Source organism: Globicephala melas, chromosome 3 (genome assembly GCF_963455315.2).
Source record: "Globicephala melas chromosome 3, mGloMel1.2, whole genome shotgun sequence".
In the NCBI taxonomy this organism is placed as follows: Eukaryota; Metazoa; Chordata; class Mammalia; order Artiodactyla; family Delphinidae; genus Globicephala; species Globicephala melas.
Window position 1 is genome coordinate 136466845 of NC_083316.1, and position 15928 is coordinate 136482772.

The following is a 15928-nucleotide window of genomic DNA, read 5'->3' on the forward strand; positions in this document are numbered from 1 at the left end:
TTTGCTTTCTCTTATGACCAAGGTGATAGTAGTGGCTTTCTTGCCTTTTGGAGAATAGCCTTTGTTTAAATGGCTGGTTCCATGGCTCTGGAAAGACTGAAGTGTCACCAAAATTTCTAGGGGTTCCTAGGAGCTTACTTCCTCCTGATGACTTCTGTCTCTAGATTTGCAGCCATTGTGGTGTTGGCCTATTCTCCTGTTTCTGAGGAGATAAAACTACTCCCATTTTGTGAGTTAGATCACCTCACTGAACATTTGGAGGGTCAAGGGGGAGAGCAAACATTATGCCCTGCCAAGTTTTCTGCCACCTATGCCTTCCCCTGCTCTCCCTTCCCTTCTCCCCTTCCCTCCCCTCCCCTCTCCTTTTCTCTCCTTCCCTCTTAGGAACAAATTTCCCTTCCTGCCACTAGCACGTAGCTCTGCCCTTCTCTGAAGGCTCCCTGTAAGCTGACGTGCATTCCCCACAGCCTCTCAAGGCATTCTTCCAAGCTATATGGTTTGCTTCATAAGAAAATTCTGTAGCATACCCCTGAGAATAAATTTTTCTCTATTTGTTATAACCATATGTGCTTGAAAATAGCAAAATTGTGTCTTTTCTTTTAAATTCTGTGCTTCTGACTTCTCACCCATGTAGTCAACCTGCCTCCCTGGTTATTTAATGCTAATACTTTCCAAAGAAAAATGGTTCTATTTTTTTAAAAAAATATTATGTCTCTAAGTCACATCTCATGTCTCCTTACCTCTCTTATATAAGGAGAGCAGGGAGGATGCTGCTTAATTTTCTTTAAAGATGAACAAAGGCCCAGGAAGGTAAAATGAGCTGTCAAAATTCAACCTGAACCTACGTGGCACCAACACTCATGTTCTTTCTTGATGTTCTCCATTACGTCTGGTACGCATCCCCCAAAACATAGCTTAGAGCATCATCGGTTTCAGCAGCAGGCACCCACAGTGGCAAGCACTGCAGTACAGTTCTGGGGCTGCAGGCCGCCAGAAAGAGAGAGAAAGCCTAGACAAAGGGAACAAAGACAAAGAGACAAAGAAAATGTCCATCATTACAGGTCCTCCTCGAGCTTTGCTCATTATCTGGGAGCACCTTTTCTCCACCCTGCAGGAGGAATGTGCTTTTAAATTTAACTGGATAATGATTCAAGTTTAAATAGCTTCCTTTTGCTCTTGGGTCAAAATCCAAACTCCTGAACATGTTCTTGAGTGATCTGCGCCCGCCTCTTTGCTTTCTTTTTGCAATACGTGGGCCTCTCACTGTTGTGGCCTCTCCCGTTGCGGAGCACAGGCTCCAGACGCGCAGGCTCAGCGGCCATGGCTCACGGGCCCAGCTGCTCCGCGGCATGTGGGATCTTCCTGGACCGGGGCACGAACCCGTGTCCCCTGCGTCGGCAGGCGGACTCTCAACCACTGCGCCACCAGGGAAGCCCCCCCGCCTCTTTTCTATCCTCATCTGAGTTACCTACTCCCTCCTTTGATCAGCTCCAGACAACTGGCCTCTTTGCAGTTCTGCAAAAAAGCCATACTACCTTCTGTCTCAGCCTCCCTCCACATGCTTGTCTCTCAGCCTAAAATTACATCCCCCCCATCCCACTTGCCACCTATCCACCTGGTCAACTTTTTCTGGTTCTATGGTTTCCATTTATTTGTCTTCTCTTTTGAAAAGCTCTTCCCACTAGCCTGTGCTGAAGAGCCTTCCCCCCATTTTGCCCTATGTATTGACATTATTTTTTATGGTCTCTTGCTCCCACAAGCCCTCATTAAGCTCTGAGGTCAGTGCTCAGTGTAGTTCCTGGCACATAATAGGCTTTCTTTTTTTTTTTTTTAACATCTTTGTTGGGGTATAATTACTTTACAATGCTGTGTTAGTTTCTGCTTTATAACAAAATGAATCAGGTATACATATACATATGTCCCCATATCTCTTCCCTCTTGCATATCCCTCCCTCCCACCCTCCCTATCCCACCCCTCTAGGTGGTCACAAAGCACAGAACTGATCTCCCAGTGCTATGCGGCTGCTTCCTACTAGCTATCTATTTTACGTTTGGTAGTGTATATATGTCCATGCCACTCTCTCACTTTGTCCCAGCTTACCCTTCCCCCTCCCCATATCCTCAAGTCCATTCTCTAGTAGGTCTGCATCTTTATTCCTAGCTTGCCCCTAGGTTCTTCATGACGTTTTCTTTTTAGATTCCATATATATGTGTTAGCATACGGTATTTGTTTTTCTCTTTCTGACATACTTCACTCTGTATGACAGTCTCTAGGTCCATCCACCTCACTACAAATAACTCAGTTTCGTTCCTTTCATGGCTGAGTAGTATTCCATTGTATATATGTGCCACATCTTCTTTACCCATTCATTTGTTGATGGATACTTCGGTTGCTTCCATGTCCTGGCTATTGTAAATAGAGCTGCAATGAACATTGTGATACATGACTCATTTTGAATTATGGTTTTCTCAGGGTATATGCCCAGTAGTGGGATTGCTGGGTCATATGGTAGCTCTATTTTTAGTTTTTTCAGGAACCTCCATACTGTTCTCCTAGTGGCTGTATCAATCTACATTCCCAGCAACACTGCAAGAGGGTTCCCTTTTCTCCACACCCTCTCCAGCATTTATTGTTTGTAGATTTCTTGATGATGGCCATTCTGACCAGTGTGAGATGATATCTCATTGTAGTTTTGATTTGCATTTCTCTAATGATTAATGATGTTGAGCATTCTTTCATGTGTCTGTTGGCAGTCTGTATATCTCCTTTAGAGAAATGTCTCTGTTCATCAGTGATGTTGGCCTGTAGTTTCTTTCTTTGTGACATCTTTGTCTGGTTTTGGTATCAGAGTGATGGTGGCCTCATAGAATGAGTTTGGGAGTGTTCCGCCCTCTGCTATATTTTGGAAGAGCTTGAGTAGGATAGGTGTTAGCTCTTCTCTAAGTGTTTGATAGAATTTGCGTGTGAAGCCATTTGGTCCTGGGCTTTTGTTTGTTGGAAGATTTTTAATCACAGTTTCAATTTCAGTGCTTGTAATTGGTCTGTTCATATTTTCTATGTCTTCCCGGCTCAGTCTCAGAAGATTCTGCATTTCTAAGAATTTGTCCATTTCTTCCAGGTTGTCCATTGTATTGGCATACAGTTGCTTGTAGTAATCTCTCATGATCCTTTGTATTTCTTCAGTATCAGTTTTTACTTCTTTTTCATTGCTAATTCTATTGATTTGAGTCTTTTCCATTTTTTTCTTGGTAAGTCAGGCTAATGGTTTATCAATTTGTTTATCTTCTCAAAGACCAGCTTTTAGTTTTATTGACCTTTGCTACCCTTTCCTTCATTTCTTTTTCATTTATTTCTGATCTGATCTTTATGATTTCTTTCCTTCTGCTAATTTGGGGTTTTTTTTGTTTCTCTTTCTCTAACTGCTTTCAGTGTAAAGTTAGGTTGTCAATTTGAGATGTTTCTTATTTCTTAAGGTAGGATTGTATTGCTATAAACTTCCCTCTTAGAACAGCTTTTGCTACATCCCATAGGTTTTGGGTCCTCCTGTTTTCATTGTCATTTGTTTCAAGGTGTTTTTTGATTTCCTCTTTGATTTCTTCAGTGATCTCTTGGTTATTAAGTAGTTTGTTGTTTAGTCTCCATGTGTTTGTATTTCTTACAGATTTTTTCCTGTAACTGATATCTAGTCTCATAGCATTGTGGTCAGAAAATATGCTTGATATGATTTCATTTTTCTTAAATTTACCAAGGCTTGATTTGTGACCCAAGATATGATTTATCCTGGAGAATGTTCCATGAGAACTTGAGAAGAATGTGTATTCTGTTGTTTTAGGATGGAATGTCCTATAAATATCAATTAAGTCCATCTTGTTTAATGTATCATTTAAAGCTTGTGTTTCCTTATTTATTTTCATTATGGATGATGTGTCCATTGGTGAAAGTGGGGTGTTAAAGTCCCCTACTATGATTGTGTTACTGTCGATTTCCCCTTTTATGGCTGTTAGTATTTGCCTTATGTATTGATGTGCTCCTAGGTTGGGTGCGTAAATATTTACAATTGTTATATCTTCTTTTGGATTGATCCCTTGATCATTATGTAGTGTCCTTCTTTGTCTCTTGTAATAGTCTTTCTTTTAAAGTCTATTTTTTCTGTTATGGGAATTGCCACTCCAGCTTTCTTTTGATTTCCATTTGCATGGAATATCTTTTTCCATCCCCTCACTTTCAGCCTGTATGTGTCCCTAGGTCTGAAGTGGGTCTCTTGTAAACAGCATATATACGGATCTGGTTTTTGTATCCATTCAGCCAGTCTAAGTCTTTTGGTTGGAGCATTTAATCCATTTACATTTAAGGTAGTTATCAATATGTATGTTCCTATTACCATTTTCTTAATTGTTTTGGGTTTGTTATTGTAGGTCTTTTCCTTTTCTTGTGTTTCCTGCCTAGAGAAGTTCCTTTAGCATTTGTTGTAAAGCTGGTTTGGTGGTGCTGAATTCTCTTAGCTTTTGCTTGTCTGTAAAGGTTTTAATTTCTCCCTCAAATCTGAACGAGATCCTTGCTGCGTAGACTAATCTTGGTTGTAGGTTTTTCTCCTTCATCACTTTAAATATGTCCTGCCTCTCCCTTCTGGGTTGCAGAGTTTCTGCTGAAAGATCAGCTGTTAAACTTATAGGGATTTCCTTGTGTGTTATTTGTTGCTTTTCCCTTGCTGCTTTTAATATGTTTTCTTTGTATTTAATTTTGATAGTTTGATTAATATGTGTCTTGGCGTGTTTCTTCTTGGATTTATCCTGCCTGGGACTCTCTATGCTTCCTGGACTTGAATAACTATTTCCTTTTCCATATTACGGTGGTTTTCAACTATAATCTCTTCAAATATTTTCTCAGACCCTTTCTTTTTTTCTTCTTCTTCTGGGACCCCTATAATTCAAATGTTGGTGCACTTAATGTTGTCCTAGAGGTCTCTGAGACTGTCCTCAGTTGTTTTCATTCTTTTTTCTTAATTCTGCTCTGCAGTAGTAATTTCCACTATTTTATCTTCCAGGTCACTTATCCATTTTTCTGCCTCAGTTATCGTGCTACTGAGCCCTTCTAGAGAATTTTTAATTTCAATTATTGTGCTGTTCATCACTGTTTGTTTGCTCTCTAGTTCTTCTAGGTCCTTGTTAAACGTTTCTTGTATTTTCTCCATTCTATTTCCAAGATTTTGGATCATCTTTACTATCATTATTCTGAATTCGTTTTCAGGTAGACTGCCTATTTCCTCTTCATTTGTTAGGCCTGGTGGGTTTTTATCTTGCTCCTTTATCTGCTGTGTGTTTTTCTGTCTTCTCATTTTGCTTACCTTACTGTGTTTGGGGTCTCCTTTTCATAGGCTGCTGGTTCATAGTTCCCATTGTTTTTGGCGTCAGTCCCCAGTGGCTAAAGTTGGTTCAGTGGGTTGTGTAGGCTTCCTGGTGGAGGGGACTAGTCCCTGTGTTCTGGTGGGTGAGGGTGGATCTTGTCTTTCTGGTGGGCAGGTCCACGTCTGGTGGTGTGTTTTGGGGTGTCTGTGGACTTATTATGATTTTAGGCAGCCTCTCTGCTAATGGGTGGGGTTGTGTTCCTGTCTTGCTAGTTTTTTGGCATAGGGTGTCTAGCACTGTAGCTTGCTGGTTGTTGAGTGGAGCTGGGTCTTGGCGTTGAGATGGAGATCTCTGGGAGATTTTCGCCGTTTGATATTACATGAAGCTGGGAGGTCTCTTGTGGACCAGCGTCCTGCACTTGGCTCTCCCACCTCCGTGGCACAGCCCTGACACCTGGCTGGAGCACCAAGAGCCTGTCCTCCACACAGCTCAGAATAAAATGGAGGAAAAAAAGAAAGAAAGAAGAAGATAAAATAAAGTAAGGTAAAATAAAATAAAGTTATTAAAATAAAAAATAAGTATTAAGAAAAAAAATTTTTAAGTAAAAAACAAACAAAACGGATAGACGGAACCCTAGGACAAATGGTAAAAGCAAACCTATGCAGACAAAATCACACAGAAGCATACACATACACACTCACAGAAAGAGTAAAAGGGGAAAAAAATGTATATATATATATATCGTTGCTCCCAAAGTCTGCCTCGTAAATTTGGGATGATTCGTTGCCTATTCAGGTATTCCACAGATGCAGAGTACATCAAGTTGATTGTGGAGATTTAATCCGCTGCTCCTGAGGCTGCTGGGAGAGATTTCCATTTCTCTTCTTTGTTCGCACAGCTCCTGGGGCTCAGCTTTGGCTTTGGCCCCGCCTCTGCATGTAGGTTGCCAGAGGGCGTCTGTTCTTCGCTCAGACAGGACGGGGTTAAAGGAGCCGCTGCTTCTGGGGCTGTGGCTCACTCAGGCCGGGGGGAGAGAGGGGCACGGAGTGCGGGGCGAGCCTGCAGCAGCAGAGGCCGGTGTGATGTTGCACCAGCCTTAGGCGCGCCGTGCGTTCTTCCGGGGAAGTTGTCTCTGGATCCCGGGACCGTGGCAGTGGCGGGCTACACAGCCTCCCAGGAAGGGAGGTGTGGAGAGTGACCTGTGCTCGCACACAGGCTTCTTGGTGGCGGCAGCAGCAGCCTTAGCGTCTCATGCCCGTCTCTGGGGTCCACGCTGATAGCCGCGGCTCGCGCCTGTCTCTGGGGCTCCTTTAAGCAGCAGTCTTAATCCCCGCTCGCGCACCAGGAAACAATGGTCTCTTGCCTCTTTGGCAGGTCCAGACTTTTCCCCAGACTCCCTCCTGCCTAGCCGTGGCACACTAGCCCCCTGCAGGCTGTGATCACGCCGCCAACCCCAGTCCTCTCCCTGCGCTCCGACCGAAGCCCAAGCCTCAGCTCCCAGCCCCGCCCACCCCAGCGGGTGAGCACACAAGCCTCTTGGGCTGGTGAGTGCAGGTTGGCACCGATCCTCTGTGCGGGAATAGCCCCGCTTTGCCCTCCGCACCCCTGTGGCTGCGCTCTCCTCTGCGGCTACGAAGCTTCCCCCTCCACCACCCGCAGTCTCCACCCACAAAGGGGCTTCCTAGTGTGTGGAAACCTTTCCTCCTTCACAGCTCCCTCCCACTGGTGCAGGTCCCATCCCTATCCTTTGGTCTGTTTTTTCTTTTCTCTTTTGCCCTACCCAGGTACGTGGGAGTTTCTTGCCTTTTGGGAGGTCTGAGGTCTTCTGTCAGCATTCAATATGTGTTCTGTAGGAGCTGTTCCACATGTAGATGTATTTCTGATGTATTTGTGGGGAGGAAGGTGATCTCCACGTCTTTTTTTTTTTTAACATCTTTATTGGGGTATAATTGCTTTACAGTGGTGTGTTAGTTTCTGCTTTATAACAAAGTGAATCAGTTATACATATACATATGTTCCCATATCTCTTCCCTCTTGCATCTCCCTCCCTCTCACCCTCCCTATCCCACCCCTCCAGGTGGTCACAAAGCACCGAGCTGATCTCCCTGTGCTATGCAGCTGCTTCCCACTAGCTATCTACCTTACATTTGGTAGTGTATATATGTCCATGCCTCTCTCTCGCTTTGTCACAGCTCACCCTTCCCCCTCCCCATATCCTCAAGTCCATTCTCTAGTAGGTCTGTGTCTTTATTCCTGTCTTACCCCTAGGTTCTTCATGACATTTTTTTTTCTCCATATATATATGTTAGCATATGGTATTTGTCTTTCTCTTTCTGACTTACTTCACTCTGTATGACAGACTCTAGGTCTATCCACCTCATTACAAATAGCTCAATTTCGTTTCTTTTTATGTCTGAGTAATATTCCACTGTATATATGTGCCACATCTTCTTTATCCATTCATCTGATGATGGGTACTTAGGTTGTTTCCATCTCCGGGCTATTGTAAATAGAGCTGCAATGAACATTTTGGTACATGACTCTTTTTGAATTATGGTTTTCTCAGGGTATATGCCCAGTAGTGGGATTGCTGGGTTGTATGGTAGTTCTATTTTTAGTTTTTTAAGGAACCTCCATACTGTTCTCCATAGTGGCTGTACCAATACACATTCCCACCAGCAGTGCAAGAGTGTTCCCTTTTCTCCACACCCTCTCCAGCATTTATTGTTTCTAGACTTTTTGATGATGGCCATTCTGACTGGTGTGAGATGATATCTCATTGTAGTTTTGATTTGCATTTTTCTAATGATTAATGAAGTTGAGCATTCTTTCATGTGTTTGTTGTATATCTTCTTTGGAGAAATGTCTATTTAGGTCTTCTGCCCATTTTTGGATTGGGTTTTTTGTTTTTTTGTTATTGAGCTACATGAGCTGCTTGTAAATTTTGGAAATTAATCCTTTGTCAGTTGCTTCATTTGCAAATATTTTCTCCCGATCTCCGCGTCTTACTCTTCCGCCATCTTGAAGCTCTCCCCCCCATAATAGGCTTTCGATAAATAATGTTGAATGAGTGAATGAATGAATGAGCAAGGCAGCATGGAAGAGTGTTCTTTTCTTCCTGTGCTCAACTCATATATTTGCCCATCCTACAAATGCCTAGTAGACCTTCCTCATCATGCTTGTATTAAAGGGACCCAGGGTTTGAGATGACAGAGGCCCTGCCATCTGACACTTAAAACTGAATAGGAAGCTGTCTGAGAGGCAAGTTTGGAACACCGTAACTGAGCACAGAGTTTGTCTTTGCGAAACCTTCTTATCTACAACCTTCCAGAATCTCCTTAAGTCTGCCCAACATGTTGTGCACCCAGTACATCATGATGACCCTTTAAGTTGCCAGGTCAGCAGTATTAAAAACAAGCATGGCTCCTCCACCCGGCTGCAGTCCCGGTGATTTCTAGGCTCTGGTTTTGCAATTTATGAAAGAACTGCAAGGACTCTTGGGATTAATAGCTGAATTTAATGTGTTTGTTTATCACGAATTGAGAAGGCCAGTCTGCCTATTTCCTCCTAAAAGGGAAAACATTTTTCAATTACTTGTTAGAATGCTTATCCCTGTTCCCCTCAAACTTCAGAACCCACACAAGCCTGAAAAATCCCTGAACTAACCTGGTTTTATTGTTAATTTTCTGTATATATTCTCTCTACCTTTCATTTTGCCATGTAATCACACAAATTCACATATTTTCACGTAAATAATGTTGCATTATTACTTAGCTATTTTAGGGGTGTGTGTGTGTATTCTGTCTCCCTATAGTGTCCCTTGAGTACAAGAACTTGTGTACTTCCTTTATAAACCCCATAATATTTAGCACGGTTCCAGGAATTCCTTAAGAGGTCAAGGATGTAGGTCAAGGATGTAATAACATGCCACAGGTTGAGTTCTCCAGAAGAAGACATAGTGATGAAGTTCGGTTTGAAGTTCGTTAGGGATCAATGCACGTGGAAGGAAGGCAGGAGAAGGACTGGGCAGGTGGAGAAGCCCAACTGAGCTGCAGACCCTACAATGCCTCAGCCAACCCCACAGAGCAGTTCCCTAAGCATCAACATGACAGGGCCTCTACATCCTCCAGCCTATGCCTTCATCAGTCATTCTACGGAGACTCCCTGAGAAGGGCAGGCCCTTGGGGGTCTTCCTGCCACTGAAGCAAGGGCCAGAGAAGCTGTCAGCTAATGCTGCCTGCTGATAACCAGGGCAACAAGTTCTTCCATGAAGGGGAATCTGGGTGGCACATCACCTTGTCTACCATGAAGTAGGTGACACCACTCACTAAAAGACATATGAGATTAAAGTTGATAAATACCTGTGGAACTGAATCCTATTGGCCAGACCTCTGGCTAAGGTGAAAGACCACCCCACGAACCCAGACTATACTTAATAAGGGAAAAAGAATAACTGTACCTTGGTCTGGAAATGATATGGGGCAGATAATGCATCCCCCTAAATTTAAAACGTTCTTGAACACATAGGAAAACTTACATTTCCAAATCCAACCAGGATGGTTCCCTTTCACAGATGGTTCTGATTTAATGAGTACAGAAACGCTCCCCACCTAACTTCATATTCAATTCAAAATATTTCCCCAGCAGTGCCTGAAATCTCTACCATTTTAATGTACGTAACAACACGACATCATCTGACTCACATAAAAGCCTATGCAAGAGCAATAGCTGCTCCCTATTGAAAGCCCGCTATGTACTAGGCATTTTACACATCTGTTTCTTAACATTTGTGGGGTTACAAGCCTGATCCTGTGCTAAGCCCTTTTTTGGGATCATCTCATTAAATCACAACAACAACATTATAATGTAAGTTCTCTGATTCCTATTTTAGAGACAGGGAAATTACAATTTACCAAGTGGAAACAACTTGCCCAAGATCACAAGGTAGTAAACTGCAGAACCAGAATTTAATCTAAGCAGTCTGAACCCAGGGAGATTTTACAATTTTCTTTACCACAAGGACACTACTTTCTCATTAAAGACACTTGCCTATTTTTTTGAAATTTGTTTTCATAAGTCTTTTGGGATTTCAGAGCCTCAGGGGCTAGACCCCAAGGATTAACAGGGTGGAAAACTATTCTACATAACTATGACAAGGGAAGGAACTCAAATTCCCCAAGAGGAAATGAGAGGGGCCAGGCAGACTGGTCCCTCTGTGCACGAAGGGTTGAAAAGAAGAGCGTTGTTTCCCTCAACATACTTATGACAGCTCAGCTGAAGCTCTTTAGGAGAGCAAAAAACAAGTAATGAAAGTTGAAAAAAAATCATGTATGTAATATAAACTTCCTTTTCAATCTTGCAAAAGCTTCAGCAAAATTGACCTTGCTCATGAAGACACTTGTGTGAGTGGGTCCTTTAGAGGGTCTTGAGGAGGTGCTGAGATCTGCATCTGAGTGGGTGCTGGGTGATCACAGAGACAGCCCACAGAAGCAAAGGATCCCCAAGACAAGAGGACAACTGATAGCTGGATTTCCCTTTCATTTAAAATAACCCATCAGGTGAGCTGATATTTCCATCTTATGGCTGAAGAAATAGTGACCATGAGACATGACCTTGCCAAAGGTCACACAGAGAATAACAACAAACCAGACTGTCATGACAAACCAGGTCCCATTGCCTGAGCTTATTTTCCTATGACCTTAAATTGTCATCCGAAGAGGACAGGGGAAATAGTAAAACAAACAAACAAAAAGCTGTTAATATTTTGATTCCTCTCTTAGGTCCTTAATTTTAATCTCTTTGACTTGAGCAGAAGAAGCCAAACGAAAAGTGAAAGCCACAAATAAGACTCCTTCTGAGTCTCTGTGTGTGTAATACCAGGCGGCTCTGATCCCTCATCCTTCCCCACGAAAGACAGCCATCACTGCATAATGAGGTTACAGCTCTTGGAGGAGACGCAGGGAGCCAGGGTATTTTTAGCCTCAGAGAGCTGGAGAAGCTACACATCACAACCCCTCGAGATTGGGGAGCCTGTTGCTACCCACGACATCTCTGCAAAGCAGTCATGAAATTTAAACTCGGGGAGATCCGCATGTCGCTTCAGGATACAGGTACCTAGCCCTCCAAGGAACAGCAATGTTTATACAATAAAGAACCTGAAACATGAAAGCTGGCTAACAGCGTCACATCAAAAACCCAGCCAGAGTGCTCTCCTCTGGTGGTTTCATTTGCACTGAGACAGGCATACCTGCCAGTATGGATTGCAGACCCAGATGTCCTCATTTGACCCACAGTTGGGTGGGTAGAAAGAAGAAGACCATTAGGAAAAGGTTCTAAACTTTGAACACTTACTCCGTTCCAGGCTGTTCTTGGCGCAGGTGACAGAACGGAGTATAAGAGAGATGAGATCCTTTCCTCAGGGAGCTCACTCACTGTCTCATGGGCAAGATGGGTAGGACAATCTGGAATACAAGACAGCAGAGCAAGGGAAGTTCTTAAACTCAGGAGACCAGCCTCTTGGTTACTTAAACCAAACTGCAAAGGGGTTTGGGGGATAAGAAATAAGCAAAGACTTACATATTAGAACCATTTCTTTCTAGGCCTATGATTCACTAGGTAGGACAAAGTGAAGGCATTGGCGTGGCCCAGGATGCCCCTGCCTTGTTCACCTCTCTGGGCATGAAGACCAACAGTGGTCTCTCAGGAGGGCCCGGGACTTCTTGCACCACACCATCCATGGGAACGTCCCACAAAACTTCTGCCCTTTGGTTTGGTGTCTCCCACCTCTTTGAAAACTTCTTTTCCAGCAGTCATTACCCTAAACTATTCATTGCCTTTGCCCCAGTGTACGTGGGTGAACATGAGAAGCATTTGATGCTTTTGCCCACACTGACTTTGGCAGGCTAAGTAGGAGCAACACCTTCCCCCCTGAGAAGCCTGAAGGACCCTCCTGTGGAGCATGAGGTGAGGGTGTCCCTGAAGGATCCTGTCAGGGCTTCACCAAGCTCATGAAGACCACAAGGCAGGAGTCTCAATTAAGGAAAATAGGGACATTCCATCCCTTCCAACCAGATGGTTGATCCTTTCTCTTCTTCATTCAGTTTCTTCATTTCTCACTCACCGTCCCCACACCTTTCTTCACCCTGTCTCCTTTTCCCCGTGTAGCTGCACTGTAGGCATTCCCACCACTGATGGCTGGGTAATCCCTTTGCCTGCAAACAAGATATGCAGCCAAGCACCAGGCAAAGATTCCAGGAGGACGGCCTTCTTTTCCAAAAGGAGCCCATCCACGTCATGGTCAAGTTCAAAGTTTGTTTCTGGTACTTTCAGGAAAATGTTCCCATCCCTGAATCACTTAACAGCTGGGCTATCTTGTCAAGTGGGGAAGGTGGGGAAACCTGACCTAAGCCTGGGGTCCATTTCTATGTTCCTACTTTTGAATCCAGTTCCAGTTCCAGGGCTGGAGACAGAACTGAGAGGTCCCTGAATATGTGAAAAGATGTCCAAGCTGATGAACTGCATGTCCTACTGCTTCTTCTAGTTTTGCTAGGAAATTCCTCTGAATCTTCCCCCCACCTCCCCTCTGCCGTTCTCCCATTTGGGGGAAAAAGAACACAGAAGGGAAACTGCTTTATGCCACCACCCCATCCCCAGCTCCCCTTAGGTCCACTGTATCCAACAGTCAATAGCCACGTCACCCACCCAATAGCTCATGGTCCACCCACTGAGCTGTTTGCACCCTCTCTGGCCTTGAGACAGGAAGCGGAGTTACATAAATGATAAGCATTTTCATTTGTGCAGAGAGGGAGACAAATCCCCCAGCTGCTGTCCCTATAGCTACACACACACACACACACACACACACACACACACACCTGGAAGTCCAGCTCTTAGAGCATGTGCCAGGTGGGTGAGGGGAAGTCATTGACTGCTCTCCACCTCACTAAGGCCAAGCGCAGGGCCTGTCTCCCCAGTCTTCATAAGGAAGGGAAAGGCATCTGGGTAAAAGCATCAGTTTTCCCCACCAAGAGACTGAGAAACACAGATTTCTCCCCACTCTTCCAAACTCAGGGCCCAGCCTCCCCAGACTGCAATTCTCACATTGGTGATACATGATGTCACTTGTCTTTCATTCTTCATGGAGGATTTCTGGCCATAGCAGGCCCATGTGTCCCCATCCACCCCACCGCCATGTAAAGTTCAGGAGAATGAAGGCTTAGGGAAAAGGGCTGCTTGAGCCAGTACCTGGGCTTAGGACTTTATCGCATTTCTCACCTTCACAGCTCTTAGAGACTTTTATAATAATTTTGTTGTTTTTTTTGGTTCAACTTTTAAATGATAAAATCAAGAAAAAATATTTTAAAAGACTCTCTGAGTAGATGGAAATGAAGAAATGCTGGATGGTAATGGATATGCAATACCACTGTCAACTTCCATCCATGAACAGGCTCTTCTGGAGGCCAAATCAGGAGTTCCCTAGGAGGTGGTGCTCCCCCTTTATCCAAGCATGAGCTACTAGGATACCCTAAACCTTAACCTCAAATGTGGCAGACACAGAGGACATCACTGTCCTATTTGAACAAATATTTTTTAAAGAACATGTTCTCTGGGTAGGAAAAACAGATTATCCCCTTCATAGAAGGTTCTGCATGGATGGAAGGAGACTTTAGGGCTCAGTGGAGGAGGCATACCCCATAATACAGACCAGATGGCAGTGGTGACAGCAGCCTGTGGGACCTGGCACCCTTGCCACCTGCTGGTGTGTCCTTATGGGAGACACAGACTCACCAGGAGGGATGGAAGGAGGATGCCTTGGATACAGTTGCTGGGAGGCTGACACTGACCTAGTTGGTGTCAAGGCAACTTGCTGTCTTTCCCCTTTTCTCCTTGGACAAATCCACCTTAGCAAACAGCTCATCCTTTTTGGTGGGAAAATCCTCATCCTGGGAAAGGTGGCCCATCACCTCTCTGATGAGGGAGGTCCCTCTGCCTGCTCACTGAGTTCCTAAAGGGAATGTCCCCATCTTTCCCTAAAAGACCCAAACATTTTATTATTCAAAACTGGTAATGTGACAAAAGTAGAAGAAATTCTGGGGAACTTTTACAAATTAAAGGACACTCCAGACATGATAGCTAAATATAATATGTGATGCTAGATGGGATTCTGTATTGGAGGTAAAACAATGCAATATAAGACATTATTGGATAAATTGACAAGAAATGCCATCAGCACATTAGATAAAATTTCTATATTTTCAATTCACTGAAGCTGACCACTGTATTGTGGTTGTGGAAAAGAATATCCTTCTTAGAAAATATGCACTGAAGTAGTTAAATGGCAGTAATGTATGCAATTTACTTTCTAACGTTCAGGAAAAAGAGTAGTCGTGCGTATGGACAGAGAGAAGGCAAATAGAACAGAACTTAAAGCAAGGTGAATCTGGGTAAAGAGTATGCTCTTTACCATTCAGGCAGCTTCTCTGTGAGCTGGGAATTATTTTCAAGTGAAAAGTTTTATAAAATGACCCAGGACCCTGTCCCCTAAATTTTAACCCCTCTTCGAGACGCTCTAACTTTTGCCTTCTGCAACTGCCCCCATCACACAAGGCCCCCAGAGATGTGGTAACCCAGCTGTACATCCTTTGAGTTAGGAGCTGCCTCAGGCAAACACCCTAGGGTGCGATTATCACAGCTGATGTTCAAACAGTTCAAGCAGGATTTTACAAAGTACTGGAAAAGAGCAAAACACAAATGGAATTTAAAAGTCTAAACACAAACAAAAATACAAAATAAATACAAAATTCCAAAGAGGAGACTGACACCCCTGAGATCCAACCTTTGCTTTGACACACACCTGGGGAAAGACATTGCATCTCACTGCTCTTCAGTTTTCTGATCCAGAGTGTGGAGATAAATACATTTGTTTAAGTGGTAAAAAAAAAACAAAAACAAAAAACAGATAAGTCACATGAGAAAGATTCATGAAAAGAAGTGTATCAAGAAAAACTAACCCTATCAGGAAAATGGAACAACAAGCTACTGTAGTTGAAGCAGAATGGTACCAATACAGGGCTGGGCAGGAAAACAATGAAACAGAACGTAGTTCAGAAATCAATCTCAGCTCCCAAAGAAATTGTGTGTTTGAAACAGAAGGCATTTAAAACTGTTGGGAGAATGTTACAGTCAATATATTCTGTTGAGAAAAACAAGGAGCTGAGGAGAAATGGATTTTTACAATGTTGGAAAACAGGAAGCTGAGATGCTCAGAAACATCTGGGCACTGCCCTCACTTTTCAGTCTCAAATCTTAATACGGAATGCTGGCAAAGAGCTTATTCTGGAGAAAACTGAGAACAGCTAGACACCAGATGAGTAGGTACAGAGCTGAGGTAGTTTTTATTCTTGTGTGAAATAGTCCAATTTTTTGTTTGGGGGATACACCTCCTCCGGTGCACATGCTTTTAGTCTACAAGAATCAGGGTGGGGGCTTCCCTGGTGGCGCAGTGGTTGAGAGTCCGCCTGCCAATGCAGGGGACACAGGTTCGTGCCCTGGTCTGGGAAGATCCCACATGCCACGGAGCAGC

At 43.7% G+C, this 15928-nt stretch overlaps 1 protein-coding gene across 1 annotated transcript in view; it reads right to left on the minus strand.

The window, feature by feature from the left end:
- ATP10B (ATPase phospholipid transporting 10B (putative)) overlaps window positions 1–15928 on the minus strand; it is a 581864-nt gene that overhangs the window by 393083 nt on the left and 172853 nt on the right. Inside the window, 1 exon segment of the mRNA XM_060296561.2 lies at window positions 11698–11807. The gene's annotated coding sequence lies outside the window, so the exon portion shown is untranslated.